Source organism: Sorex fumeus, unplaced genomic scaffold (assembly GCF_029834395.1).
Source record: "Sorex fumeus unplaced genomic scaffold, SorFum_2.1 ptg000072l, whole genome shotgun sequence".
In the NCBI taxonomy this organism is placed as follows: domain Eukaryota; kingdom Metazoa; phylum Chordata; class Mammalia; order Eulipotyphla; family Soricidae; genus Sorex; species Sorex fumeus.
In genome coordinates, this window is record NW_026606129.1 from 16,098,325 (window position 1) to 16,124,634 (window position 26,310).

Here is a 26,310-nt window from a genome sequence, read left to right on the forward strand (position 1 = left end):
TGAGAAAGGAGCACACAAGAGCCATCATAGTGATCTGAATCGCAATTTACTAATGACAGCTGGAAACAGAGATATATCCTCGGGAAGAGGAAGAAGTTATATAAGGACACCTTGTACCACAGCAAAACTGTGGGTATCTTGAGCTTAGACCCATACTCTTGACTGCTTAAAATACAGAATTTCTTAAAAGTACACACAGCCTTTTTTCATTGCATTGTTGCTTTCTGTTTAGTGGGGAGAGTCTAAACCCCTTGTTTGAGTACCCTTGTTTGGGGATTTAGAGTCATAGACTCAAGGTTTGAGTTGAGCTCTTTCTCCTCTCAAATGAGAGCCTGGGCAAGAGACTTGTATTTAGAGGACCTTGTTTCTTTAGTAACACTGATAGAAGGAAATATAATAGCATAGACTACTACAAGACTCAATAGTATGATTCTAATGAAAAATCCACATTTGAGAAAACTTCATACCAATGTTAATGCAACTTCTACCACTATAAAAATTGCCTTTTCATTAACTGACACCAGAATAGTTTGAAAAGAAAATGCTGAATGGATGCAGAATTCCCTGACAACTGAGCACTTTTCAGACTTTGCTATCCTTGGTTTTCTACAGACATGCAATATGCAGTAGAGTGGAATCAAAACTCCCCAGTTCAGAGGACCAACATAACTAGCACAGCCAAAACTGCCTTTGCCAGTCCTGTGGGAAGAGGTGTCCTGGGGGTTTATACGTTCTCTTGTTGACTCCAACACAGTCTTTATATTTCTACCTGGGCATTGGGAAAAACAGACGATCTGAACATACGTTTAATAAAAATCCCTGTGTGATGTACATTCAGAATAACAAGAGGAACACAGAAAGAGGAGAACAGAATGCTGAAGCCAGTGGAAAGGAAGGTTCAGGTTTCCAGGCTGCCCTCAAATAGGGGTCCCTGGCATGAGGAGTTGTGGGCAGAATCAATTGATTTTCTCCCCTTTTCTCCCCACATCTCTGTATCTGTGTCAACAAACTGTCCAGTCTCTCCCCCTTACTTCCTCCTATTTCCATTCCTTTCCCCACTCTCTATAACAGTGATTCATAACTCATTCACTTACTCATCACACTTCTTGCTCTCCCTTCTTCTCTCCATCTCCCTGAACAGCATCTTCAGACAAGAATACCTGGATTCACACTTTACTAAGAAACAACTGGTTCCAAATAGACAGAAATGTATTAATGCAAATCTATATTGCAAATTCTTGTCATTGAAACAAAATTTCATGCATCAAAAGTTATCCATACTATATGAGACACATTGGCATTTTCCATTCTTTTCGATTTAAAAAAAATCTGGTTGCAATTCACTAACCTGATTTCTCAATCCACAGTATGAGAAGTTAAGTATGTTGGCTTTAGTATGCTGACTTAAGCATTAAAAAGGCCTGCATTTAAATCAAGGCTCTAATATCAGCTCCATAGCAAAAGGTATTACTGAAGCTTATATTTCAGTCTTCTCATATGTACAATTGGGGGTATGATATTTCACAGAATTGCTCTGAACATGAAATAATAGTTTATGCCTATGGCATATACCAAATTAGTTACTAACATTCAACATAATGTTAAATTTTTCTCCATAGTTCTATCATGCTCAAAGTCAGGAAGAAATAGAAATTTAGACAATCACAAATATATATATCAAGTTGGCATTATCAAAATCCATAAGGTCCCTAAGTCAAGTGGGCTACAAGGAATCACTCCTTTAGCCTTCCTTCCACTGGGCTGTGCAGGGAGCTGTGAACGTTTTACCCTTCTGACCTCCCGTTACCCTTCCTCTTCAGGGTTCCATTTGGATTCTCTCTAGCACAGGGGGTAATAATGAGTTTGTTTGGTCAAGGGCTAAGTAGTAATAAATGTAGGCTTCATAGGCTGCATACTTTCTTTCACAACCACCCAGTCTTTTATAAAAGAGAAACAAATATAAACAATGACTGTGGTCATGTGCCAATAAAACTTTATTGACAAGAATAAGCTGTGAGCCAGATCACAGCTTTACAATAGAGGTAAACCTTTTCAGTGTGAAATAGTAAATCCCTCTTCACATAATATGGTTCCCTAAACAATGAGTTTTGGTGTTTTCCCGCTCCTACCCAGGGCCCCGTCTTGGGAAGGAGAGGAAGGAAAATGTGATCAGAAAAGAAATGCCATCAGCCATGAAAGACTGAACCAGCCATCAGAATGGGAAGATTCCATCTTCAGTACTTTTTTTCCCCTTTTTTTCAGTAAACACCATGAATTTTATGCTGCTCAGAAGTGGGAAAAGTCAAAAGAAAAGCTAAGTGTTCCAGCCCAGGTCTGTCATCATTTCTGCACTCAGGCCCAATTGGCAACCTTGTTGGGCTTTAAAACTCCTGTCATTAAAGGAAAAATGGTCTGGGACAAATAGCTCTAATTTTCTCGCAGTGTAACAGATCTGCTGGGGTGGCATTCCAGGTTTCTACTACCCTGGCAAGGGCGAGCATGAAGGAAAGAATGTATGAGCAATTTATAAGGAATCCAACGTACTGCCTTGCTTGGATGAAGGGCTTTGAATCTATGCTGGGGCAAAAGAGAAGCACTCTGTTCAGGGGTGCTCTTTGTTGACAGAAGCATCACCTGAGACTCAGGCGAATCTCCTCCTATCACATGTGAGTAAGTGACAGAGCCAACCCAAGTTCAAATCTTGGCATCCTCACATGGTCCCTGGAGCCTGCCAAGAGTGATCCCTGAGTGAATAGCCAGGAGATATGGCCCTGAGTATCACTGGATATGGTCCAAGAAAACAAGCAAACAAATCACACACACACACACACACCAAAAAAATAAAAAAATCAGAGAGAGAAAGGGCAAGCCCAATACAGAGCTCCTGGATTCTACGTCTGTGCTGGGACCTGAAATAGGTCTAGTCTAACAAGTTTCCAGAGACAGCTACTCTCAGGACCTCTGCTCTTTAAATGAGACAAGGTCAGATAAAAGCACTAGCACACCTCTAGATAGTTCTAGAAGCACCCATAAAAAGTGCACATCTTTCAACCTCTGAATGCTACAGGCCCAATCGTGCAGCCCAGAGAGGCCCTCCCTCCTCATCCCCTCTCCTGCTATTCTGAAGGGGGCAGGAGATACTGGGCTGAACCTACAGGGGAGCAACACAATGCTTGAGCCTGCTGGCGCATCGCCATCAACTGTGCTGGAAAGTCACAGAGCAAATGGAGAATGATGGGGCTCAGAGGCATGGCACCAACACCCAGAATGTTTCACTTTCCTTAAAGAGCTACTGTAGACTGGGGGAGAGATGGGCCTCATTCCTTGTTCAATACCAGCATCTTAAATAAAAACACAGTCCTCTCTTATGCAGAGGAGGCCTGGGATTAATAAGGGATTAATAAACTGCAGCAGCTCAACACAACCAGGTAAAAGACCTGCTGGAGAAGACCCAGGGCTTCCTTGTTGTATGTGTGGGGGCATGGAGGGTGGGGCTCGGGGGGGTCAAAAATTAGGATCAGAGGAAAGGAACACCATAAAAGCTGTTACTGGGGATAATGTTTGCACATGCCTCATCTCACTCTCCAGAAGGAACGAGGTGGGAACTGAGAGAATCAGGGTCTGGGCCCGTCTGAGGTGCAGTATTGGCCTGTGTCCAGCTGGCCCATGTCTAGCATTGGCTATGCAACCTGGTGTCACTTCTATGCAGAGCTTTCTGTTATAAGTGGGTGCAGAGAACAGTGGCTGCTCCACCCCACACCCTTACACTAGACGTGCCCTAAACTGTGTGCATTGGCTGCAAGGAGGATCGGTCAGCTAGGGCCACCATATGAAAATGTCACCTTCTGGGTGGCTTAACCACAGAAAGTTAACCAACCCTCACCCAATCTGGAGGTGAAGATGGTTTGATTCCTTCTTGATTTGCCGGTCCCTGGGGGCCTGGGGACTCTCTGGGCATCTAATCTCTTCATAGAAGGGCATCAGTCAGATTGGATTGGCCTCCACTCACAGCCTCATTCTACACCAATCATCTCTTTAATGTCCCCACGGCCAAGGACCACCACACTCTGAGACTCTGGGAATCAGGACTTCCACGTGGGAACATTTAAGTTGTCACTGTTCAGCTCAATGACAGCTGCTAATGGTGACCAGATTTTCTCTGCTCCTGTGGCCAGAGACTTGCCCTCAGATCGTGAAATTTCTTTGCTGAGAAGGTTATGCCTCAGCCCCACCCAGGGGAGCCCAGACCAAAACTAAGAGAGACTCACTGGGCGGTGACGTCACTCGGACCCAGAGCCCCATCGATCAGAATGGGGCTGCCTCCAGCTGACATCCCAATCCTTTCTCAACTCCCGCCCACTGTCCCATCCTACACCACCCAACCCCAGAGCTCTCCCAGCCGGAAACCCTCCAGCACTAGCAGCCCACCTTAGGCTCTGCCCCTGCAGAACACTACCAGAGACCTGTGGGTTTTAATTCTGCCTGCAATGCTCAAAGCCAGGAAGAAAGAGAAATATTAGACAATTACAAATGTATATATCAAATTGACATTATCAAAATACCTTGCAATTATTTCATTTGATTTCTGAAGTGAACCTTCAGAATAAAATACCTTGGATCAGAGCTACTGTGCTACCTAAGAGACTCTCAGCTTTTATGCAATCATACAAACATCCTGCAAAGAGAAAACTCGCAAGATGGTAACGAGGTCACTGTTCACATGTTCCAAAATGCCCTCCTCAGACTTTCTAGAAAACAACAGCTACTGCTGAAGTGAGCTGCTTGTCAGACAGACGTCAGCACTGTCTGCTCCCGCCAGTTTCTCTGCCTCCTGCTCAGACTTCAACGCTTCAGTGAGCACAGATCTCAGCACACACCAGCTGTTCCACAAACCATCCTTCTTACTACTTTGGCAGAGACAAAGGGTTAGTGCTCCTACTTGTTCTCATCCCAGTGGTAGGAATTTAGAAAAAAAAAATCCCTGACAAGAGCCCAGAGGAAGGAAGTCAGATATCTTCCAAGTGAGAGATGAGAGGAAGAGGGACTCTGACTCTAGGAAGCGGGAGGTGGAGGGGGTGGGATGGGGGTGGGGGCAACCAGCATTGACAAGGTTGTGCGCTGCTTCTTCTCACACACTTGGAGCTGAAAGCGCTGGGTTTTCTGCCTGCATCATAGGTCGGTGTGAGAAGGTGAGATTACCAGTGAGGGGTAGAGGTGGGCTTGCACAGCAATCAAGAAGCATGGTGCAGACAGGCAGCCATGTGTGCCATGCACCCCAAATACCCCAGAGCCAGGGAGGCCTGAGCTGGCATTCAGTGGCATCATTATTGGTGTGGATAAGAAGTTCATAAAACTGCAAGAAAGGGGGCCAGAGCAATAGTACAGCGGGTAGGGCATTTGCCTTGCACACAGCTGACCCAAGTTCGATTCTTCCATCCATCTCAGAGAGCCCGGCAGACTACCAAGAGTATCCCGCCCCCATGGCAAGCTCCACGGGGCGTATTCATATGCCAAAAACAGTAACAAGTAGTCTTACAATGGAGACGTTACTGGTGCCCGCTCGAGCAAATAGATGAACAATGGGAGGACAGTGTTACAGTGGACAGTTTTCTCTGGGAAAGAGCGTGCACAGAGCCCCAGAGAAAAGAACACACTTTTTCCTAGGAGAAAGGAGCAAGCATCCCAGATGGTGTTTACTACTCAGTGGCTGGGATCACCTCCCTGTTTCCTCCTCTATCAACCTTATACACACAAGTCACTCGGGCCCTTTCTCATGCTGTGACTGAACAGTGTGAAATCTTCAGCCTGACAGCCAAGGCCCCCTCTCATCTGGCTCCACAGCCCAGTCCTACCTCCTTGTGCCCATGAATTTGGGAGTCCTTGGATATTCCCAACTGATGGAGCCCCGGGCTGGGTCCAGGCAGTTGTGTTTTTCTGAAACTTTCCAGATCGTTTCTCCTCTGCCCTTGGTCTTTGTAACCCAAATGTTCTACTTTCTCCCCTTGAACTCTCTTGCTTTCCAGATTCACTTCACTGTGGTTTTATTTGGTGTGGGTGGAAGGTGTGCCACACCCAGTCTGCTCAGGGGCTGTTCCTGGTCTGTGCTTAAGGGTCAGGCCTAGAGGTGCTTGGGGGACCATATGTGGTGCCACTGATAGAGTCAGGCTTGGACACATGCAAAAAGAAAACAAAAAGTGCCTTCAGCCTCACATACAGGGGGAAAAGGCAGCTGGGATAGAGAAGGGACCACTAAGTGAATGATGCTTGGAGGTCTCGCTCGAGATGGGAGATGCGTGCTAAAAGTAGACTGTAGACCAAACATGATGGCCACTTACTACCTGTATTGCAAATCATAACACCCAAAAGGAGAGAGAGAGTAAAAGGGAATGTGCCTGCCACAGAGGTTGGGGAGGGGGAGATGGGGTGGGAGTGGTAGAAGGATACTGGGAACATTGGTGATGGAGAATGGGCACTGGTGGAAGGATGGGTGCTCGATCATTTTAAGATAAATGTAATCATGAAAATTTGTAAGTCTGTAACTGTATCTCACGGTGATTCATATATATATATATATATATATATATATATATATATATATATATAGTGCCTTAACCCCTATACTATCTCTTTGGTCCCCAGCTTTCCTCCTTACAAGAGCTGTTTCAGGTTGGAGAGACTATACAACAGGTAGGGCACTTGCCATGCATGCAGCTGACATGGAATCAATCCCCAGCATCCTAGGTTTCCCCAAACCCCATGTGAGCACAGAGCCAGGAGTCATCCCTGAACACAGCTATGTATGATTCCAAAATTTAATTTAAAAAAAATATATAAAAAAGATCTTGTCCATCTAGTAGTACTCTATCCAATTTGGCATCCAGAAGGCACAAATGACCACTTAAGTGGAAATTAATATGAAAGAAAAGTGCAAAATCAACACTTCAGTGGCACAGTCACATCTCTCAGGCTTGACAGCCATTTCTGACAAAATTAGAGAATGTTTCTATCATCACAGAAAGGCCTAAAAGGCAGCATTGTTCTAGAATGTTCTTCCTCTGAATATATTAGCCCCTGGTTGGATTAAACTAGGTATCTTGGAAGTCCTGCAATGTGGGGCATGTCACCTCTCTGCCCTTCAGTTCCTGCTGGATGGCTGGCCAACCATCTGCCAATTGGAAGAGGAGACACAGGCACCCACCAACAGTCTCCTATTCTCGGGGAAAATACAGCAACTTCGTCCTGCTACAGCCTGGGCCTCTTCCACTTGCCTCAGAGCCACATTTAAGAACCCACCAAGCCAAACCTCCTTCTCTATGAGATTCCCACATTTTACCTTCTCCGTGCAGAACGTTAATAATGGATACCCAGTGCCCAGACTTCATCCTCGAGAGCAGCAGCCACAGGATCCTGCAGAGCCCGACTTGTAGGCAAGCCTCCTAAATCCAGAATATCACTCACTGCTAGTGGGGCTTGAGCTCCAAGTCAGTCTGGGCTGTAGGATTGAGCTCTCACTTAGCTTGACAGCCCTTTCAGGCTTTCTTCTTTCACCTGTGAAATTCTAAGCTGCTACCAGTACCATGACCTTTACTGAAGTAACCCTCCAAATGAAGGCTAAAATTAGCTGTGCTGATTAGGTTAGCCTGCAGCATCGCACATGAGGCTGTGAAAAGAAATGATTTTCTCAGCCCAAATGCATATTCATGGTCCCTTTTTGTGGGAAGGCTAAATAGAGTACAATGCCTTTTTTTATATGTAGGACAGTGGGCTCTGTTGTAAGTCTGTTTGTTATCTGATCAGTGCACCAGTCTAGCTCCCCCCTGTACACACACACACACACACACACACACACACACACACAGCATAAAGGAGCTCCACAGTTCACTTGGAAATTGGTCTATCCAATCTGTGCTTTGATCTTGTGAATCATGATGAGTCTCCCTTCAGCACAGTGCATACACACACACACACACATATATGTGCATGTGCATATGTGTGTGTGTGTGTGTGTGTGTTTTGAACTTGATCTGCCAGTTTGGAGAGCAAAAGCCAACATGAGTAGGTCAAGTTGGTGTTTTCTGGACCAGATTCCAAAAAAATGATGAACCCTCCTCCTGAGGGAAATAAAAAACAATTGCATTTCCTGAGAGTGTTAGCCATGTCTGGATGCTGAGTTTGTTAGCAGAAGCTCTTGAGTTCTACGATTTTTGGCAACTGGCTCCAGACCTGTGGGCTTTAGTTCTGTCAAACGTGCATAGCAACGACCCACTAGCCTAAAAGCTGGAGCCTGATCTAGATGAGTTCTCCTGCTTCCCTCCTCTCAGGATCACATTAGTGGAAAAGATGGAGAAATGGGCCAGAGGAGGCTCTATGAGAGTCCTTCAGGGACCGTGATGAAAGGCAGACTTTGGCTGGCAGGTCTGGGAATGATAGCTCTGCATTTCTCAGAGACGCACGGTGGTGCAGACACCGATGGGCCACGGACCACAATGAACAGCAAGAGAAGTGACCACTGCTTTCTGCTCTCAGCTTCGAAGCCTGTGTTAGGACTGTCACTGCCCTCCCACTGTTCACCGATTTTGTAGAGCAGGCCCAGTAATATCTCCAGTGTGAGACTCTGTTGTTACTGTGTTTAGCATATAGAATATGTCACGGGGAGCTTGCCAGGCTCTGCCGTGCGGGCGAGATACTCTCGGTAGCTTGCTGGGCTCTCCGAGAGGGGCGGAGGAATCGAACTCGGGTAGGCCATGTTGGCCGTTTGCAAGGCAAATCCACTACCCACTGTGCTATCACTCCAGCCATGAGATGATAATGAAGATGTTCACGAAGCTGAAGACTGTGACTTGCGTTCCTGATGCAGGCTCTGCCCTCTCGCTGCTTTTCCTTTGGCTGTCTTCTCTCATTTACCCAGGCCAGGAAACATCGGAAGGTATCAAACAATTTGTTTTTATGGCACAGTGCACACCTTGGGTTGCCATGTAGGATTTCCTTTTCAGAGAAATCTTGGAGCTGTCATTTACCTTTTCCATTTCGATCCTCTTGGAAGACATTGGTTTCTCACTGGCAGCAGCCCTCTGTTAACTGGGCAGCTGGAGGCAGCCAGGAAGCTGCCAGCAGAGCCTTGCAGATGCAAATCTGGTCTTAGCTCATCGGTGTGAACAAACTGATGAATAGGGTAAGATGGACCAGTGATCCTGGAAACACTAGAGCGCTCCAGAATTGTGAGTGTGGGCAGGGCTCCATGGAAGTGTCTAATTCAAGGAAGTGCCCATCAGAGTATCAGCAGTTCAGGCACTTTTGTGTGGTCTTGTGCAGAAGTTCTACTGCAAGGCTGGATTTTCCTGGGAACCTAGATTTCTAGAATCAGGTATTTCCTGTTGAATACTGTCTGATCATAGAGTACAAGGTAAACCAAAGTTTATTTGGTTTTGTTTGTTTGTTTTGGATGCGGGATCACAGCTATCTCTGTGTTCAGAGATGGCTCCTAAGTGGTGCTTGGCGGACCATAAGTGGTGTTAGGGATCAAACCCATGCCAGCCACATGCAAGGCAAACATCTTAACCCAGTACTATCTGTTTGGTCTGGTAAACCCAGTTGAACAGAACTCCTGCATGGCCCATGAAATCTATGAAAGGTCTGACCTTGTGTCTCCCCCAAAATATTACTGTATTACTGCCATCCCGTTGTTCATTGATTTACTTGAGCAGGCACAAGTAACATCTCCACTTGTCCTAGCCCTGAGATTTTAGCAGCCTCTCTTTTTTTTTTTAAATTATTTTTATTAGTGAAACACCATGAGGTACAGTTGTAGATTTACAATTTTTTGTGCTTGGGTTTGATTATACAATGATCAGATACCCATCCCTCCACCAGTGCCCATTTTCCACCACCATGGATAATATCCCCCCCACCCCCATTCCCCCATCCCCCCCTGCCTCTGTGGCAGGGCAATCCCCTGTGTTCTCTCTCTCCTTTTGGGTGTTGTGGTCTGCAAAAGAGGCATTGAGTGGCAAACATGTTCAGTCCATAGTCTACTTTTGACATGCATCTCCCCTCCTGGGAGGATCCTCCAAACATCCTTTATTTGGTGTTCCCTTCTCTATCTGAGCTGCCCTTTCCTCTAGAATGCCCGACTGGCCACTAAGCTATGGAGTAATCCTCCTGGTGCTGATCTCAGCTATTCTTGGGTATTAATCTCATATTTTGTTACTTTATGTCCCCCCGATGAATGCAATCTTTCTATGTCTATCTAGCAGCCTCTCTTTACTTGTCCTTCCCAACAGTGCTGCATTGGAGGTGATCAGGGTCAGGGGAGTGAGACCCATTATTGTTACTGTTTCTGGCATATCAAATATGCCATAGGGAGCGTGCGCGCAGGATACTCTCTGTAGCTTGCTGGGTTCTCCGAGAGGGTGAACTAGACTAAAAAGGTAAAGTAAGTTATGACAATTCCTTCCTGTGGCCTGACCCTTACACAACTCACAGAAGGCATTCAAATTTATTTTTCTCAGCCTATTTTATAACACAGTGTGAGACAGTGGGGTTATCCCTTTGATCACAAATCAGGATTAGATTCACTTGTGCAATTTAACTTTATTGAATGTGACAGGCCCCCAGCCAGATTTTCTAATTCCAAATCTAGTGTTTTTATGTTAAATCATACTGACTGTATAAATATGTCCATTCTTTGAAGGTTCTCAGGCTATTCTGATCACTTACTGACAAATGCAATACTATGTGCAAAAGAAGAATTTCAAATACTCAGCAGCACCACCTCTTTCTTAAATGCCAGCATTCGCTTCTTCTTCTGCCCAACAATTATGCCCACCACCACTGACTACAGAACAATTTCAAATAATGTCAAATAATGGAAGTGAACTTTTTTCAGTGAAAGTCACTACTAAGAACTCTTCCAACGAAACAAATGCATCATACAATCCATTGCTATGTGATAAATTGTTCCTAATGGTTTAAGTTTATATATATAAAAAATACACACATATTCTCACATGTTTCCTGTGGGTCAGAATAGGAGTGGCTGAAGCAGGTGATGTCAGCTCAGGGATTGTTGGAAGGTTATAGTCGAGGAATTAGCTGAGGTTAGAATCATATGAAGGTTTTAATGGGGACTGGAATATATAATTCTAAGCTCATTCATATCAGTATTGGTAGGAGGCTTCACTTCCTGGCATGTAAATCTCTCCATCAGGCTGTTTGAATGCCCTCATGGCAGAGAAGCTGGCTCTCCCTCCTGCGGGAATGCTCAGGAGGGAGAAAGAGTAAGGCAGAAACTCCAATCGCTTTTGTTACCTAGTCTGGGAAAAGACAGGGTGATCCCTACACTATCTATCCCACTGGTTACATAGATCCATTCTGTTCAGTGTGGGAAGGAACCATGCAGAGGCAAGAGGAAGCAAGAATCCACCAGAGGCTGTCTTGGTAGCTGGTATAAATATTACCTGAAATTTCACTTTCATTTTTTTGAGGAAAATATTAATTTTATCCTCATGCACACATAGTTCTCTGTTCCCTTGAAAACTTCCTATGACATTAGTGGTAACTCTTGTCATCAAGCTGACATTGTCTAAAATCAAACACAGGCAGAACTTCAGACCATCCTGTTCAATGACTGTTGTAGGGAGTGAGTCACACGGTGCCCTCAGAGGGGCTCTGTCACAACACAAATGGCAGATCGACAAAATCTCTGACACTAAAAGCAATTTCCCAGCTTCATTCGGGGGAAAACTCAGAAGAAAGAAATGCTGCCAGATCTCTGATTGGAGCAGGAAATTACTTCCAACTTAAATTAAAACAAATTAGGAAGGAGTCTTGTTTCTGTGCCCCAGAAACGGAGGCAGATGAGAAATTAGCAAGTCACTGACTGCAAGGGATTCCAGGATACACTGGAGTGGAGGGAAGGTAGCCAGGCAGGGGCAGGGCCACACAGAGCCTCACAGAGCATTATGTCCACTCCCACAGGGCAGTCATCGAACAGGATGGTCTGAAGTTCTGCATGGGTTCCCTCAAGCAGATGGATCCTGAGAGCCTGTGAGAGCTCCCTTCCCCTGCAAAAAAGGTGGAGGTAGAAGCTGAGCCCCAGGAGGAGATAACAGGGACAGAGATGGGATGGACAGAGCTTTAGGAGCAGCAGCCCCTCTGGGGACCCTTTCTCTGGCCCTGACGTTCCTAGCTGCAGTCTCCAGCTCCATGTCTGTGATTCTTCTAACCAGGGGCCCTATCACACACCTCCGTGAGCAGCACCTCCTGCGCTCACCTCCACTCAGTCAGATTCCCCACCCCATACCTCCCATCATTTAGACCTGGTCTAGAAGAGCTCCTGCAACCTAGAAATGGAGCCTCAGAAGCCAGTGCTGAGGCAGTGAACTGTTAGCAAGCTCATCTTTCTCCCAGAGCAGCGGCCTCAAACTTAGCTCCCCTCCGCAGTTCTTGGTTTCTCTCTCTCCATTTATCCCAGAAATAACAAAGTCAAGAAGACACAGCCAACTGCATGCTCCAAGGTAGGGTCAAAACACCTGAGAGACACAAAGGGAGAAACGTGCCCAGTATTTTATCAGTGGCTCTAAGATTCTCCAGTGAAACGCAGTTTAAAACATAAGTAAAATTCAGTTAGAAAGGAGGCGATGATCAGTACTAAAATATTTAACTTGGAGATAGGTTTCTAAAAATACCCCAGCGCAAAGAGCATATTAATAAATATGCTCCACTTAATAAAATAAAAATGGTTATTTTAAACAATGAGGAAGGGAAAATTACTGGTGTTAAAATGCAAAAGTGTTCTGCATCTCTAGGAGGTGCATTAATAGGATCTTATTTAAATGCCTCTAGGAAACTTAAGAGTTCTTCCAATAAATTTTGGAATGGAAAAGGTGCCTGGAGGTAGGAATATAAATTTGGGTTCAATAGTACTTTTACTGTGTATTCAACTAGAAAATGAGGGCCGTCATTACTTCTTTAGTGCCTTTGTCAAATGTTTTAGTAGGCCATTCTACTAAAATGAATTTTCTCTTTGGTTTTCTTGGTGGGGAGGTGGGGGGCAGGGGTAGATCCTTGTGGTGCCCAGAAGCTACTACCAGCCCTAAAGTGCTAAGAACTGGGTGCTCTAGGGTCACTCTTAGCAGTGCTCAGCATCTATCTGTGCAGTGTCAGGGAATGAACCTGGACTTCTTGTATGCAGAGCATACACTCAAGCCCACCAAGTTATCTCTCTGGTTCCTAAAAATAAATCTTCCCAAGAAAAAAAATTAAACAAGAGAAGAGTATATTCATTTAAGAAAACAACTAAAGCGAGGCCAGAGAGATACCACAGTGCACAGGGCGCTTTCTTGCACAGGACCAACCTGAGTTTGATCCCTGACTCCTTCTATGCCCCCCCCCCCCCCCCCACAAGTGCCTCTGTGAGTGATCCCGGAACATAGAGCTGGGAGTAAGGCCAGCACACTGTTGAGTGTGGCCCAAAAACAAGCAAGCAAGAAAACAAACAACAAGAGAAACTGGAACTGAAAAAAAAAAGCCGCATGTGCTACTTGTTGATGTTGGTCTAGAACAATCAACTACAAGATGCACTCTGCCCGGCCAGCCCAGGCAGCACACATCCCTGTCTCTGTATCTCCTGGTTGCTAGAGATTTAGCCGCTGTGACGGTGGTTGCCTGGCAGATGTTCCAGCTCCCTGAGGACCATGTTTTCTGAAAAGTGGAAGAGTAACACAGAATAATTTATCAGACACTTTGCATCTTCTTTGGGATTCCTCAGCAATAAAAACAACTGCGCCTGGCAAGCTCTGGAGTCAGGCGTTTGGGAGACAGATTTAGAAATTCCCCAGCTCTATGGGGGAGGGATGTAAGTAAATGCATATAACTCACTATACAATTATCCCTCCAGGAGTTTTGGGGCTCCTGCATCCTCTATCACTTAGCACCTAATCTGATGTGGATGAAGCTGTGGAAGTAAGTGCATGGGTTCAGTAAGGCTGCTGGGCCATCAGGCAATGTTATTCCTGCTTCTTAATGACTCCACCCCCCACTGAATTCAAACGAAGTCTGGTTTATACCTGGAAGCCCCTAATGGTGAAAGAGCTCCTGATGCCTCATTATCTGTTTTCCCAGCTTATTAACATTTGTTTAACGGGTCTGGACAATGGAGAAATGATTTGTGACATTCTGCATAGTAAATGCTGCCCCCATCCTTCTAGCTTTTGTAACTGGACAACAGTTCTCAGCCAGTGGTCCAGGGCTCCTGGGAGTCCCTGCAAGCCTTCCGAGAAAGGCCAAAATCTCAGCTGTTTCCAGAGTAATCCTGAGTGACTGTAATTTGCCTTTTCATTCTCATTCTCATGAATAGTCAGTGGACTTCTCCAAACACTACATGTAACATAGGGATAGTCTAAATGCAAAGCAGATAAGACAGTCGTTAAAGAAGCTAGTGACTTTAAGAGATAAATAAAAATGCATAGCCACTCTTCTCAACTTTTTTTTGTTTTGGAAACTATAGTTATTATCATAATATTTGAAAATATTATGCAAACAGTATAGATGCCCTTTGAAGATACTGTGCTAAGTGAAACAAGCCTACCACAAAATCAGCAGCACTTTCTGATTCCAAACTGAAATGAGGTGACCAAATCATTCAATGCAGAGAATCCAAGAGCAGAATGGGGGTACCCAGGACAGGCCCAAAATGGACTACCAGAATTAATTTAGCTTAGCTTAACAGGAACCCGCATTGCAAAATAACTGGTTTTTCTGCCCCTGAGCAAGGGATTCAGATACAGGTGCCCAGAGTTGCAAGTCACGAGAAGGGGGGTGTGGGAGTCAGACCAGATAACCAGATGTCTCTCACAAGACTCATGTCACAAGACCCAGGACTGCCCTAAAAACCAGGACATTCCTAGCACTGATGCAAATGCTGATCTTTAAACTATAGGCTAAGAAGTGATGTACCCTTAATTGGATTGGTTTGGAAAGTATCTGTTATTACAAATCTACTAGCTATGAAATGCGTGGGCTCTGCTGTAACGGTCAGTGAAAGCCTATATAAGATCTCCTTTGGAGAAGCTTGGGGTCTTTGCCCAACCTTCCAGACCTGCGTGTTTGCATAGGCGGCTGGACCTGGCTAGCCAGTCTTACAATAAACCCTGCTTGCTGTTTGCAGTCTCTGGAGTCTCTTTGTCGTTAGAGGGAGATCACAACCCATGCCCTAACACCCAGGATGGGTAGGAGGGGGTCAGTAATAAACAGGGGAAAGTTTTAGTTAAGCAAAAGAAATAGGCACTAGAGATTTGCTGTATAACATAGGCAAAGTCATATTCATTTGAACTGACCACAGATTTTTTTCTTATCTTAGAAATCAATGTTACAAAGGAAAACTGTCAGCTGAAATTTCTTTATACTCTAACTGAAGGAGAAAAATAATAGGATTCAGAGCAACATTTCTAAAATCAGAAGGTCACCTATATATACAGCCTTCAAGGGAGAATGCAGAATAAATCCCTATGTATCAGACAAGCTCTCTGATTTCATTACAAATCCAAAGCAGAAATTTCCATTGAGATTACTGCATGAATTACCTGAATATTTCCAATGCAAAAATGCATGTTTTTTTGCCTATCAAGCTCTGTATTTTAATCTACTGAGTTTGGCCTAAGCCCCAAATGAGACTACAGTGGGAAAAATAATGTATATTCTTGTTCTTATTATGTTCCTTAATACTGAACATATTTATAATGCACTGAGAGAAAGAAGTAGGGAATTTTAGCTGCCAGTGTGTGTTTGGCATGAGTGACCAAAAAACAGCTCTGAAGACAGAACCTGGTCTTGGGTTTGACTTTCACATATAACATTGATGTTCTTGACCCAGCACAGGAGATATGTGCATTAGAGGGGGATATACCTTAGTTCTGCCTGCTGACTGCAGACTTGCCAAAGATCACTTTTCTGGGTGCTACCACAATATGGCTCAGATGCACAGAATTAAGACCTTCATTTCACAGATGGAACTAACCAATCAGAGTCCTTTCTTATTTCTCATAAATGCAAGAGCTATAGAAAATGAAAGTATCACATCCCAAATCATACCTAATTTATATGGGAAGATGCTTATAATCAAGGTCTCTGGGGCTAAGTAATCACTGAAATATTATTCATCACCCATTCAAAGGTTTTAAGTGTCATCTGAGAAAGTAGTCCAGCTTGCTTTCCTTTCTGAGTGAGAGTTTGTTGTGCAATCTCTAGGCTTTCTTCCCTTTCTTTTTACTATTTATTGCTGTGCCAGGGATCGAGCCCAGAGCTTCACAGATACAAGGCAAGTGTTCTACCACCAAGCCATAACCCCAAATTCTGTGCTAAGCTTTTTCCTCACTTCACCCCTGAACACTGGGTGGTGTCATCATTCTCCACATTATAGACAAGAAAACTGAGACTTGGAAATATTGAATTTTGGCGGGGGCAGGGGGCGGGGGCAGGGAAAAGGGGCATCCTACTTAACCCAGCTGCTAAGTAAAGGAAGGAAAGACAGTCTGTTTCCAAACTCTGCCAAAGATACCAGTGACTTTGAGTCTAGTGTATTATTGTGGAATGTATTCAGTTACTTCAGCAGTTTTAGTTTTTTTTATCAGGGGCAGGGGGGAGGCATGGATGGGGACTGGCAGTGCTCAGGGCTTAGTCCTGATTCTGCACTCAGGAATCACTCCTGGAAGAGCTTGGATGACCATATGGAGTGCTGGGGAGAGAACCGAGGTCAGTTGCATGCGAGGCAAGAGCCTTACCAGCTGCTCTCTCTCTCTAGCCCAGTTTGAGTCATTTTTTACTCAAAATATTCTAGAGGTAATAAGGGGGAAAGTACTGAATTCTTTGTGTTGCTCCTGTATAAAAATCAGGCTGTCTATCCAAATCCTCTTCAGTGCGTAGAATGACCTGAATTCAGTAAGGTGGTCTCTAAGGAAACCTCTCCCTGGAGTGTGGCCAGTGGCCAGGCATACAGGAGCTTTAGGACATTGGGGGCTTGATAGATCCATGAGCACAGCCTCTTTGCTCAATATGGGACTTCTCTATGGGAAATCTTGGACCAGCACCACCCACTGGGCTGACTGCTATGCGCAGCTCTCCCTGCTCCCCGCTCACCTTTTCTGGGCACAGATATGTACCACAGTCTCAAGGCTCTACCTGAGCTCCTTCTCTGTGACCATCACTTCCCCTATCTCCCACCCACCCCCACCACTGTTCTCTCAACAGACAATACCCTTAATCCATCTCTTGCCCTGTTCACTGTGGCTTTGCAGGAGCCCAGCTGACATCATTCTGAGAAAGCAGTTTCACATAAGGGCATTCCCAAGCCTGATCTTAAAATGTAAAGAAAAGGGACTGGAGAGGGTGTGACTCAAGGAGGGGAGCACAGGCTTTGCAGGTGTGAGGCGACCAGCACTTCTGGGGGTGTCAACATAAAGAATAACCCAACTGGGGCTGGGGAAGGAAGGAGTACAGCAGGAGGGGCACTGGCTTGCATGCAGCCAACCCATGTGTGATCTCTGGTCTCTCAAGCCTCACCAGGAGGGATTCCTGAGTGCAGAGTCAAGAGTAAGCTCTGAGCACCACCAGGAGTAGCCCAGAAAAATAAAACTAGAAGAATAATCTATTAACCTTGAATACATTTGCTCATATAGCACAGCGGTAGGGCATTCACCTTACAAGCGGCCAACATGGCCGACCCGAGTTCGATTCCTCCGCCCCTCTAGGAGAGCCCGGCAAGCTACCGAGAGTATTCGATATGCCAGACACAGTAACAACAAAGTCTCCAATGGAGACGTTACTGGGCCCGCTCGAGCAAATCGACGATCAACGGGAGGGCCTTTACCTTTACCTTTACATTTGCTCATGCTCTGCCCTCTGATAAATACTGCTGTGGGTTTGATAAGGGCTTGGAGTTGACACAAACTAAAGAGAAATACTTGCATTTGTCATCTGGACTACATTACACATCACTGCCCCTATGTATTTGCGCCTAGTGAACACATGGAGAATGATGGCCTTGTGGTGATGATGTGGCCACCCCTATCAAACCACACTGGTCTTGAGGCTGGAACGATAGCACAGCAGGTAGGGCGTTTGCCTTGCACGTGGTCACCCGGGTTTGATTCCCAGCATCCCATATGGTTGCCAGAGCACCGCCAGGAGTAATTTCTGAGTGCATGAGCCAGGAATAACCCCTGTGCATCACCAGTTGTGACTCAAAAAGAAAAAAAAAAACACTGGTCTCTCATTGCCATGGGACCATGGCAGACTGCATAGATAGTTTCCCAGACACATTCAAACATGAATGTCTCTTAAGGCATGCCTGGGAACTTTCTATTCCCATGTCTGCAAAATGCCTCCTTGATTTTCCATCTTCCCAAGCAAAACTGGATTACTATCTCCCTTAGAAAGGGAAATAAGCTGTGGGTGGAGACTAATGCAGAGAAGTCTTTTCTGGGCAATGTATGTATCACTTCCCCAGATGAATTCATCTCTGCAGGAAATGTATACAGTTTACAACAAAAGCAGGAGTCCTTCTCCGGATCTTGCCCCTTAGCTTGAGTCATTAACTTAACAAATATTTACCAACCGCCAGCTCTAAGCAAGTTGCTGTGTCAATAGGCAGAAATCAAATGAGAATCAACAGGCAGGAGCCTGGTGCTCCTAGCCTCTGAAGCCAGCATGGTGTGTTTTGAACTTGGACGTGCACATGAATTGCTGGGATTTTGTTTAAAGTGTATTAGGGAAATTATGTCAAAAAAAAAAGTTTTGAGTTTTGGCTCTCACTGTTGTCTACAGTCATTCTCAGATACTTCTAGCTTCTAAGGCAAATTTCTGCTTTGAGTCATTATTCAACAGGCTCTTTTAAAATAACGAAATAATAGGCATCTTACAGGTCTCAGAGAGTTTAAAATAAACCAGGTATGTTCTTTGTTTAGGACAGGGGCAGCAGGCATTCTGAGAAGAAGGAAAGACCCTTTAACCTCAGCCAAACAATTAACCTCAACCCAAATTCATCCTGGTGGTTGGGTCTTCTGGAAAACTGGATCCCCTTTGGATCAACTAGTACCTAAATGGAAAGGGGCTTCATCAAGCTGTCTTAGGGACCCACCCTGTTGTAAAAGTTATTGGGATTTCTAGTTGGGTTTATCTCTCCATGATAAAATCAGCTTCACTTGTGTCATCCAGAAACCAGACTGACAGAGAATGATTCAAACAATTGCTACAAACCTGGTGAGGACTTGAAACTTCCCTTAAGGAAAACCACACTGGGGATGGAGAGATACTATAGCAGGTAGGGTGCTTGCCTTGCACACAGCTGACCTGGGTTCAATCCCTGGCACCCCATATGCTCCTCTGAGTCTTCCTGGAGTGACTGGACTGCTGAGTGCAGAGCCAGGAGTAATTTCTGGGCACAGCTGGGTGTGAACCAAAAACCGAATTAAACAACAACAACAACAACACTACAGCTAAATTATATGTCTGCTCACTTTGAACATGTCTTTACAGGTAGCAGATACAAGTAGGAACTATTTCTTTTACAGCAACCTCATCAGGATACAAAAAAGGAAACAAAAAAGATTATTCTATAGCCATTATTTTCTTTTCTTCCTAAAATACTCTGTCCTCTTTGGACCAGAAAAAGCTTTTCTCCTCCAGGGCCTAATATATAAGAAAATTGCTATCTAATCTATCTATTTTCTCTTTCAGACTGACAGTCCTGAGACCCAATAAGCCACTGCCTCTATCCCAGTGATGATAAGTCAGTTTGAGATTTCATTCCCGTACAGAAGTAGGTGCACACCTATTTTTTTTCACCTCAGTAGGAAGAAGGACCCCAACTAGTGTTCCCCTTAAAGAAGTGAGGTCTTTAAGAAGGAATGGCACAGGCACTTAGATAGGGGGTCCTGATAATGACTTTTATAGAAATAATAAAACTAAGAAGAAATTGCCTAGCCCTGAGGTAGCCCAAAGGCATGAGGAACACATTCCTTTGAGATGCAAATCCTGAGCTCTTTGGAGACTGAAACTGAGGCACCACCCAGAAAAGGTGAATCCCTTCAAGAAAGGTACAGCAGACTCTCAAGGTTCTGATAAAAATGTGAAAAGAACCATCCAGCAGAGCTCAAGGCTTTCCCTGTGACAACACCCAGAATAACTTTTAACTATGTGGAGAACTTCAGGCCAGGATAATTTGGAGAGAATATATATATTTTCTTCCAAAAGCTTTTCTTTGCTTTTTCCCCTCTGGAGAAACCCATGTTTTCTTCTCTCTCCTCCCTCTCCTCTCTCTCTCTCTCTCTCTCTCTCTCTCTCTCTCTCTCTCTCTCTCTCTCTCTCTCTCCCCCTCTCTCTCTTTCTCTTCTTTTCTCTCTCTCTCTTCTCTCCTCTTTCTTCTCTCTCTCCTCTCTCTCCCTCCTCCCTCCCTTCCCTACCCCTTAAAGTTATCTAATTAGATTTCTTTTAATAAGACTATTTTGCTTCACTAGGAAAAAAATGTATCTTCAGAGCCAGGAAGCCCTAGGATGAGTGCGAGACTCTTGCTTCCTGAAGAGTGCCCAGGAGACAGGGTAAGGTGCCACCAGAAGGCCTGTGAGGCGAGTGCATCAGCAGCCTGATGGTGCCTTCAGACTTCCAGATACCCCCAAATTGCTACTGTGCCTTTGGCCATACTCCAACAACTTGGGGCCAAGTTTACCAAGAAAGAAAAAACAGAGAGAAAGAAAAACAGCCAAAAGTTAGGTGTGTGGGAGACACACCCACAAACCACCTCCAGCTAGCTACATAATTGGAGGCAAGACCTCTCTGGTTCCTGATCAAACTGCTTAAGGGCCATGATCCCGAGACTCAGAAACAAATCTCGGGACCTAGCGGCTTTTGGCACAAATGCATCCAGTCTCCGCAGTATGTTACCAGCACTGGGCCACCCCAGGGGGAAAGGATCTTGTCCTCTTGCTCCCTCTTGGGGGCTCGGTGGCCACCATTCTCCAGAGGCCATTGGATAGTCAGGTTTGGGCCCACAGTGACAGACACAAGGGGCCTCACAGGATGGGGGTGGAGCCGGTCCTTTCCTCCCCACCCCAACAAGACTTGGGCTCACTGCCCACAAATGGCTACTCTGGCTCCTGATCAAGCTGCTTAACAGCCATGATCCCAGAGACTCAGAAACAAATCTTGGAACCCAGCAGCTTTTGGCAGAAACATGTCCGGTCCCTGCAGTAGGTTACTGGAGCTGGGCCACCCCAGATGGGAATAGGTTTTGTGCCTTGGCCTGTTCCCCCTGGTGGCCTAGTGGCCGCCATGCTCCAGAGCCCGTTGGACAGTCAGGTTTGGGCCTGCAGTGGCAAGACACACAAAGGGGTGCAGCCGGCCCTTTCCTCCCCACCCCAACCAGACCACGGGTCACCGCCCATGAATGGCCTCTCTGGCTCCTGATCCAACTGCTTAATGACCATGATCCAAGAGACTCAGAAACAAATCTTGAAACCCAGCAGGTTGTATGTACAACATACAGGCAGAAGCTTGTCGCCACAATTCCCACTAGGTTGAATTTCGAGCTGAGACACCAGAGACTGCAGGAGACCCATCTACTGAGAGTGAAAGGAAGAGGCGAGATCCCAAATGTCAGCAGGATGAGTCCAGAAAGGATAGAATATGCAGCAGGCAAGCACAGGGCCAGGGACCCAGCCTGTGCCAGGCAGGCAGTGCCCAACGAGGCTCCAGGGTTGAGGGAGACTTAATACATCCTTTCTATCTCTAGTTTTGTAAGGTCCAGCGATCATTTATTTTTCATTTATTTTTTCATTTTCTTTTCATTTATTTTTTCTTTTTGTGTCATACCCAGTGATGCTCAGGGGTTACTCCTGGCTCTGCACTCAGGAATTACTCCTGGCAGTGCTCCGGGGACCATATGGGATGCCAGGGATTGACTCAGGTCAGCCTCATGCAAGGCAAACGCCCTACCTGCTGTACAACTGCTCTGGTCCAGTAGTCACTTTCTTACCCTCTCACCTTGACTGCTAAAACTTCTCATCCAGCACTCCATGAACACACAAAGGTTAGTCTTCCAAATGCAGCCTTCCAAATGAAACCAAGCCGAGTATATGTAACTTCAGACCATTATGTTCATAAGCAAAGGCTCTTGCAAATAATTAAATGATTACATCTTTAAATGGGGTTATGGAGAGGGGGAAAGGTGAATGAAGGGAATTAATTTAATTCCATGCTATTTGAGACCAGGAAAACAGCCACAGGAACGTAACCTGGAAAGCAGGATAATTGAGTTTATTCATGTTTCAGGGACTCAAAGGAGAAAATCAAGCCAAGACATAATAAGAGTAAAGGCACTTTGATCTCTGCAACCCAGATGCAAGGTGCCAAAATGCAGGGAGAGAGTGTAGTCATCTAGAATTCAGACACAGGATGGACCTGGACGACTGGTCTATAATAAGAAGAAAAACTTCTATGAATAACTTAAGAGCCAAGGTCAGAGGGAGAGAAAAGAATGCAAAGGAGTTGGCAGGAAAGAAGGCTCAAGGTTGGTTGGGCGTGAAGCTGGGTACAGATGCTTTCAAAGACGTATTTCGACACATGGATGCTAATGCCTTGGACAAGAGGCTGAATTTCTATGAATGTTCTCCTTACAAGCTGCAGGTGCTGGCAGGGCCAGAGAGGGAGGTAAATGGGCATTTTTAGAAGTCAAACTCATCACAGTGCTTGCTTGGAAGACAAATGACTATGATCAGGACAGGCACTTTGGATCTTGCCTGTAGGTTTTCTCTTTAGAGTTTTTTTTTTTTTAGAAGCATTAGAAAGAAGTCAGTGGGAAGTACTGCCAGTCAGGAGAGACAAGTATTGATTACCACAGCCTTGGTTTCTGGTTGGCAAGTTGGCACTGTACTTTTTGGAGACGTGCTATTTCACTTGAAAAATGAGATTGTTCAGGAAGTGAATCTAGGAAGTGTTGGTGTACCGGTGTAACTCCCCTCCCTCCCCCTCCCTCCCCCTGACACACACACACACACACACACACACACACACACACACACACAAACACACACACAGCAACAGAGAAAAACAGAACCTCTCTGCAGAGACCAGAGACAGCAATCACAAGTACCTAAAGACGAGCCCGATACAGCTAAACTATTCTTATCACTTCAACCAAAAACTCTCAGCAGATTCAAAGCTGGTACCTCTTTGGCAGCAGATACTATTCAACAGAACTAGGGCTGCTGTGACAAATGATCACAAATTCAGAGATTTAAGGCAAAAAAAAGTTACGGTTTTCTTGGGAAAGAACTCCTACATGGTGGTGAGGGTACCACTCCTGTGATACTTGGCTAACAGGCCAGCCATTCACTGTGAGGGTGGGAGGAGGTAGAGTCCTGAGGTCCTGAAGAGCTGGAAACCACCAGACCACCCCAGAGCCAGGCAGGGCCCTCCAGGGGCACCCCACCCTAGCACAGTCTGGAGACCTCCAGGGCTACACCTGATGATGCTTGGGATGTCATGCAGTGTGGGGATTTAATCCAGGCATGACCCTTGACTCCAGTCGGAGCCCCCAGCAGAGTTTATCTCGGACCAAAGTGATAGTAAAGGAGGTAGGGCATTTGCCCAGCATGCGGCTGACCCAGGTTCGATCCCTGGCATCTCCAGAGCACCACCAGGAGTAATTCCTGAGCACAGGAATAACCCCTGAGTATGGACCGGTCTGACCCAAAAGAAAAAAAAAAAAGCAAAACAAAAAAAAAGGCAAAGAAAACCCAAAGAAAAGCAAGTGTTTATTTGATAGTTCTGTAGATCTGAAGATCTCACTAAGATAAGACTGAATTATCTGCACTTGCCTCTTAGGGGCTCCTGGGGAGATCTGAGATGTAGTCACTTGCCTTGATCAGCCCCAGACATCACTTGCTTCCCTTGACTTGTGACCCCTCTTCTTCCATTGTAGTTAGTACTGTTGGCCCAAGTCCTTTTCAATCCCTGTCATCTCTCTCGTTCTCCTTCTTATCCACTTTTAAGGAGCCTTAAAAGTGGTTACAGTGAGTCTGTTCAGATCGTTAGGATAATCACCCTACCTTAAAGACAGCCACTAGCAACTTTAGCACCGTTTTTAATCTTGATTCACCTCCCTTGGCCATGTTTTCTAGGATATTCAAAGAGTTCAAGGATCAGGACCCATATATCTTTGGGGTAAATTCTATGAATGTACCTAACTTTGTTAGCAGGTTAAGAATAGAGCACTAGGGGAGATAGTATATGGGGATGAGGTACTTGCCTTGCATGTGGCTGACCCGGATTCAATACCAGCACTGTTTATAGTTCCTGGACACCATTTATAGTCCCTCTGCACCACCAGGAGTGATCCCTGAGCACAGACCCTTGAGTAATCACTGAAAACTGGCCAGGTGTGGCCCAATATTCTGCCCCGCCCCCACCACTCAGCTGGAGAATTAAATAAGTATAATCATGTCTAACACTTTTAGCAAGCCTACAAGTGACTCTCAAACAGAATTTTACATATAAGGGACTGATTTAAGAGATTTAAAGGCCAATTTTAGAAATGCCTCACGCAGATTCTGCCACTAAGGCCCATACCATTGGGATGAATACTGCTAGGGGGTAGTTTCTAAGTTGTTTAAAAGCTGAGGATCAGAGGAAATAAATGTCTCACTTAAAACCACAGCACTCACATAGGAGCGCTGGGACTCAGGTGCAGAGCTGAACATTCCTCCCCCCTACCCACCTCCTGGTCACAGGAACCCTGAGCTTCCTCTGGGCGCCATCCCAGTACTGAACAGGGTGCAGGCATGGAAGCTTATGCACAACTGTGAAGTTTGCGTGCATGGAAATTGACTTCATCAGCGACGGGTAATCCATACCAGGACAAGAGCAAAGTGCTGCCTGAGACGCATAGAAGGCGTCAGTCTGTTCTGTGTCCTAGCCTACCTTAAAGCCACGATTGAAGCTTATTTAGCTTAATTGATTCCTTGCAAACCTCCTCCATGAGGAACCAAGCAAGTACTCTTAAGGGTGCTCTGTGCCCTCCCAGCAAGACCCCGAGTTTAATCTCTATTGTATAATTTATACGGAGCTCAGGGATGGCCCCGTGGGAACAAAAAGAACTTTCCCAGGGAGGAAAAAAAAACTGTTTTTGAGAGGCCCCTGGGTGCTAAGGGTCTTTGTGAATAACTGATGTTCCGGGGACGGATTTTCCTCTTGTTACTATTGTGCCAGCTTAGGACACAGCAGTGAGCTGGCTAATGCGGGCAGGTGTTATTTACATCCACTTAAATTTTTCAATTTGGATCTGATTTTTAAGATTTCAGTTACAGGCATCTACCCAGCTTGTCACTGAGAGGAACGCTCTGAATTATTAAATGGGCCTCAAGGTGGAGAGTCAGCACATCTTCATTCGATATTAGATCCATTCTAATTATCCCTGAGAGCTCAGGAGAACAGACAGTGGCTGCAGGAGCCTCTCTGCGAGAGGCAGGGGGGAAATACCACGACTCAGCACAGCAGAATGAAGAGGTGACAAAGATTGGCGGGAGGGGGGAGGGGGGGGGTTTGACCAGCAATGGTTGACATTCCTGGTCAAGGTTTTAAGGATGCAAAGCTATGGGAGTGATAGGATGTCCAGGAAAACAGAAGGGACCCTGTATTGGCTCTTTTTGTTTCTAAGAACTCACAAATCGGGCAGCTCCACCAGCTCCTGGCATTGGGCTGATTTCTGGAGTCCAGTCAATCATTTTGTTGTTGTTGTTATTCTGTGCTCAGGCTGCTTAGTGGTGCTAGTCCTTTGGACGTGCTTAGGTTCCCGGCAATGCCCATAAGATCCTCCAAATGAATGAAGAGAGGAGCGAAAGCATTTCAGATCATCGTTTCTATTCTTATCCCACCATGTGGGTGCTAAGGATGGAACCAAGGGCCTGTTACATGCAAAGCATGTGCTCAGCCACTGAGCTACATCCCAGCTTCCCTGATGGTCATCTCTAAGGAGTCAGCTTTTCTCCTGAGAAAAAGACCCCACAACTCTCTTAATACTGCATGTGTTAGGCAGGGTTGTCTTTTAGTCGAGATAAAATAGGCTTAAGATTATTCTATCAACACACGTACTTGAGCACCAAACCATACTCAGAGATCTTTCCATCTGGCCATGATTTCAGACAAGTCACCCTCATTCATTAACTAAAACAAAGACTTGGGGCATTATTTATAACCCTTCCCCCGCATTCCTTTTTCAATAGCTCTTCAATGTTTTTTGTTTGTTTACTATCTTGACTGAAA

The 26,310-nt window shown here is 45.4% G+C and overlaps 1 protein-coding gene across 3 annotated transcripts in view; it reads right to left on the reverse strand.

Annotated features, from left to right (window-relative positions):
- NEK11 (NIMA related kinase 11) overlaps positions 1-26,310 on the reverse strand; it is a 237,654-nt gene that overhangs the window by 77,072 nt on the left and 134,272 nt on the right. The window lies entirely within an intron of this gene.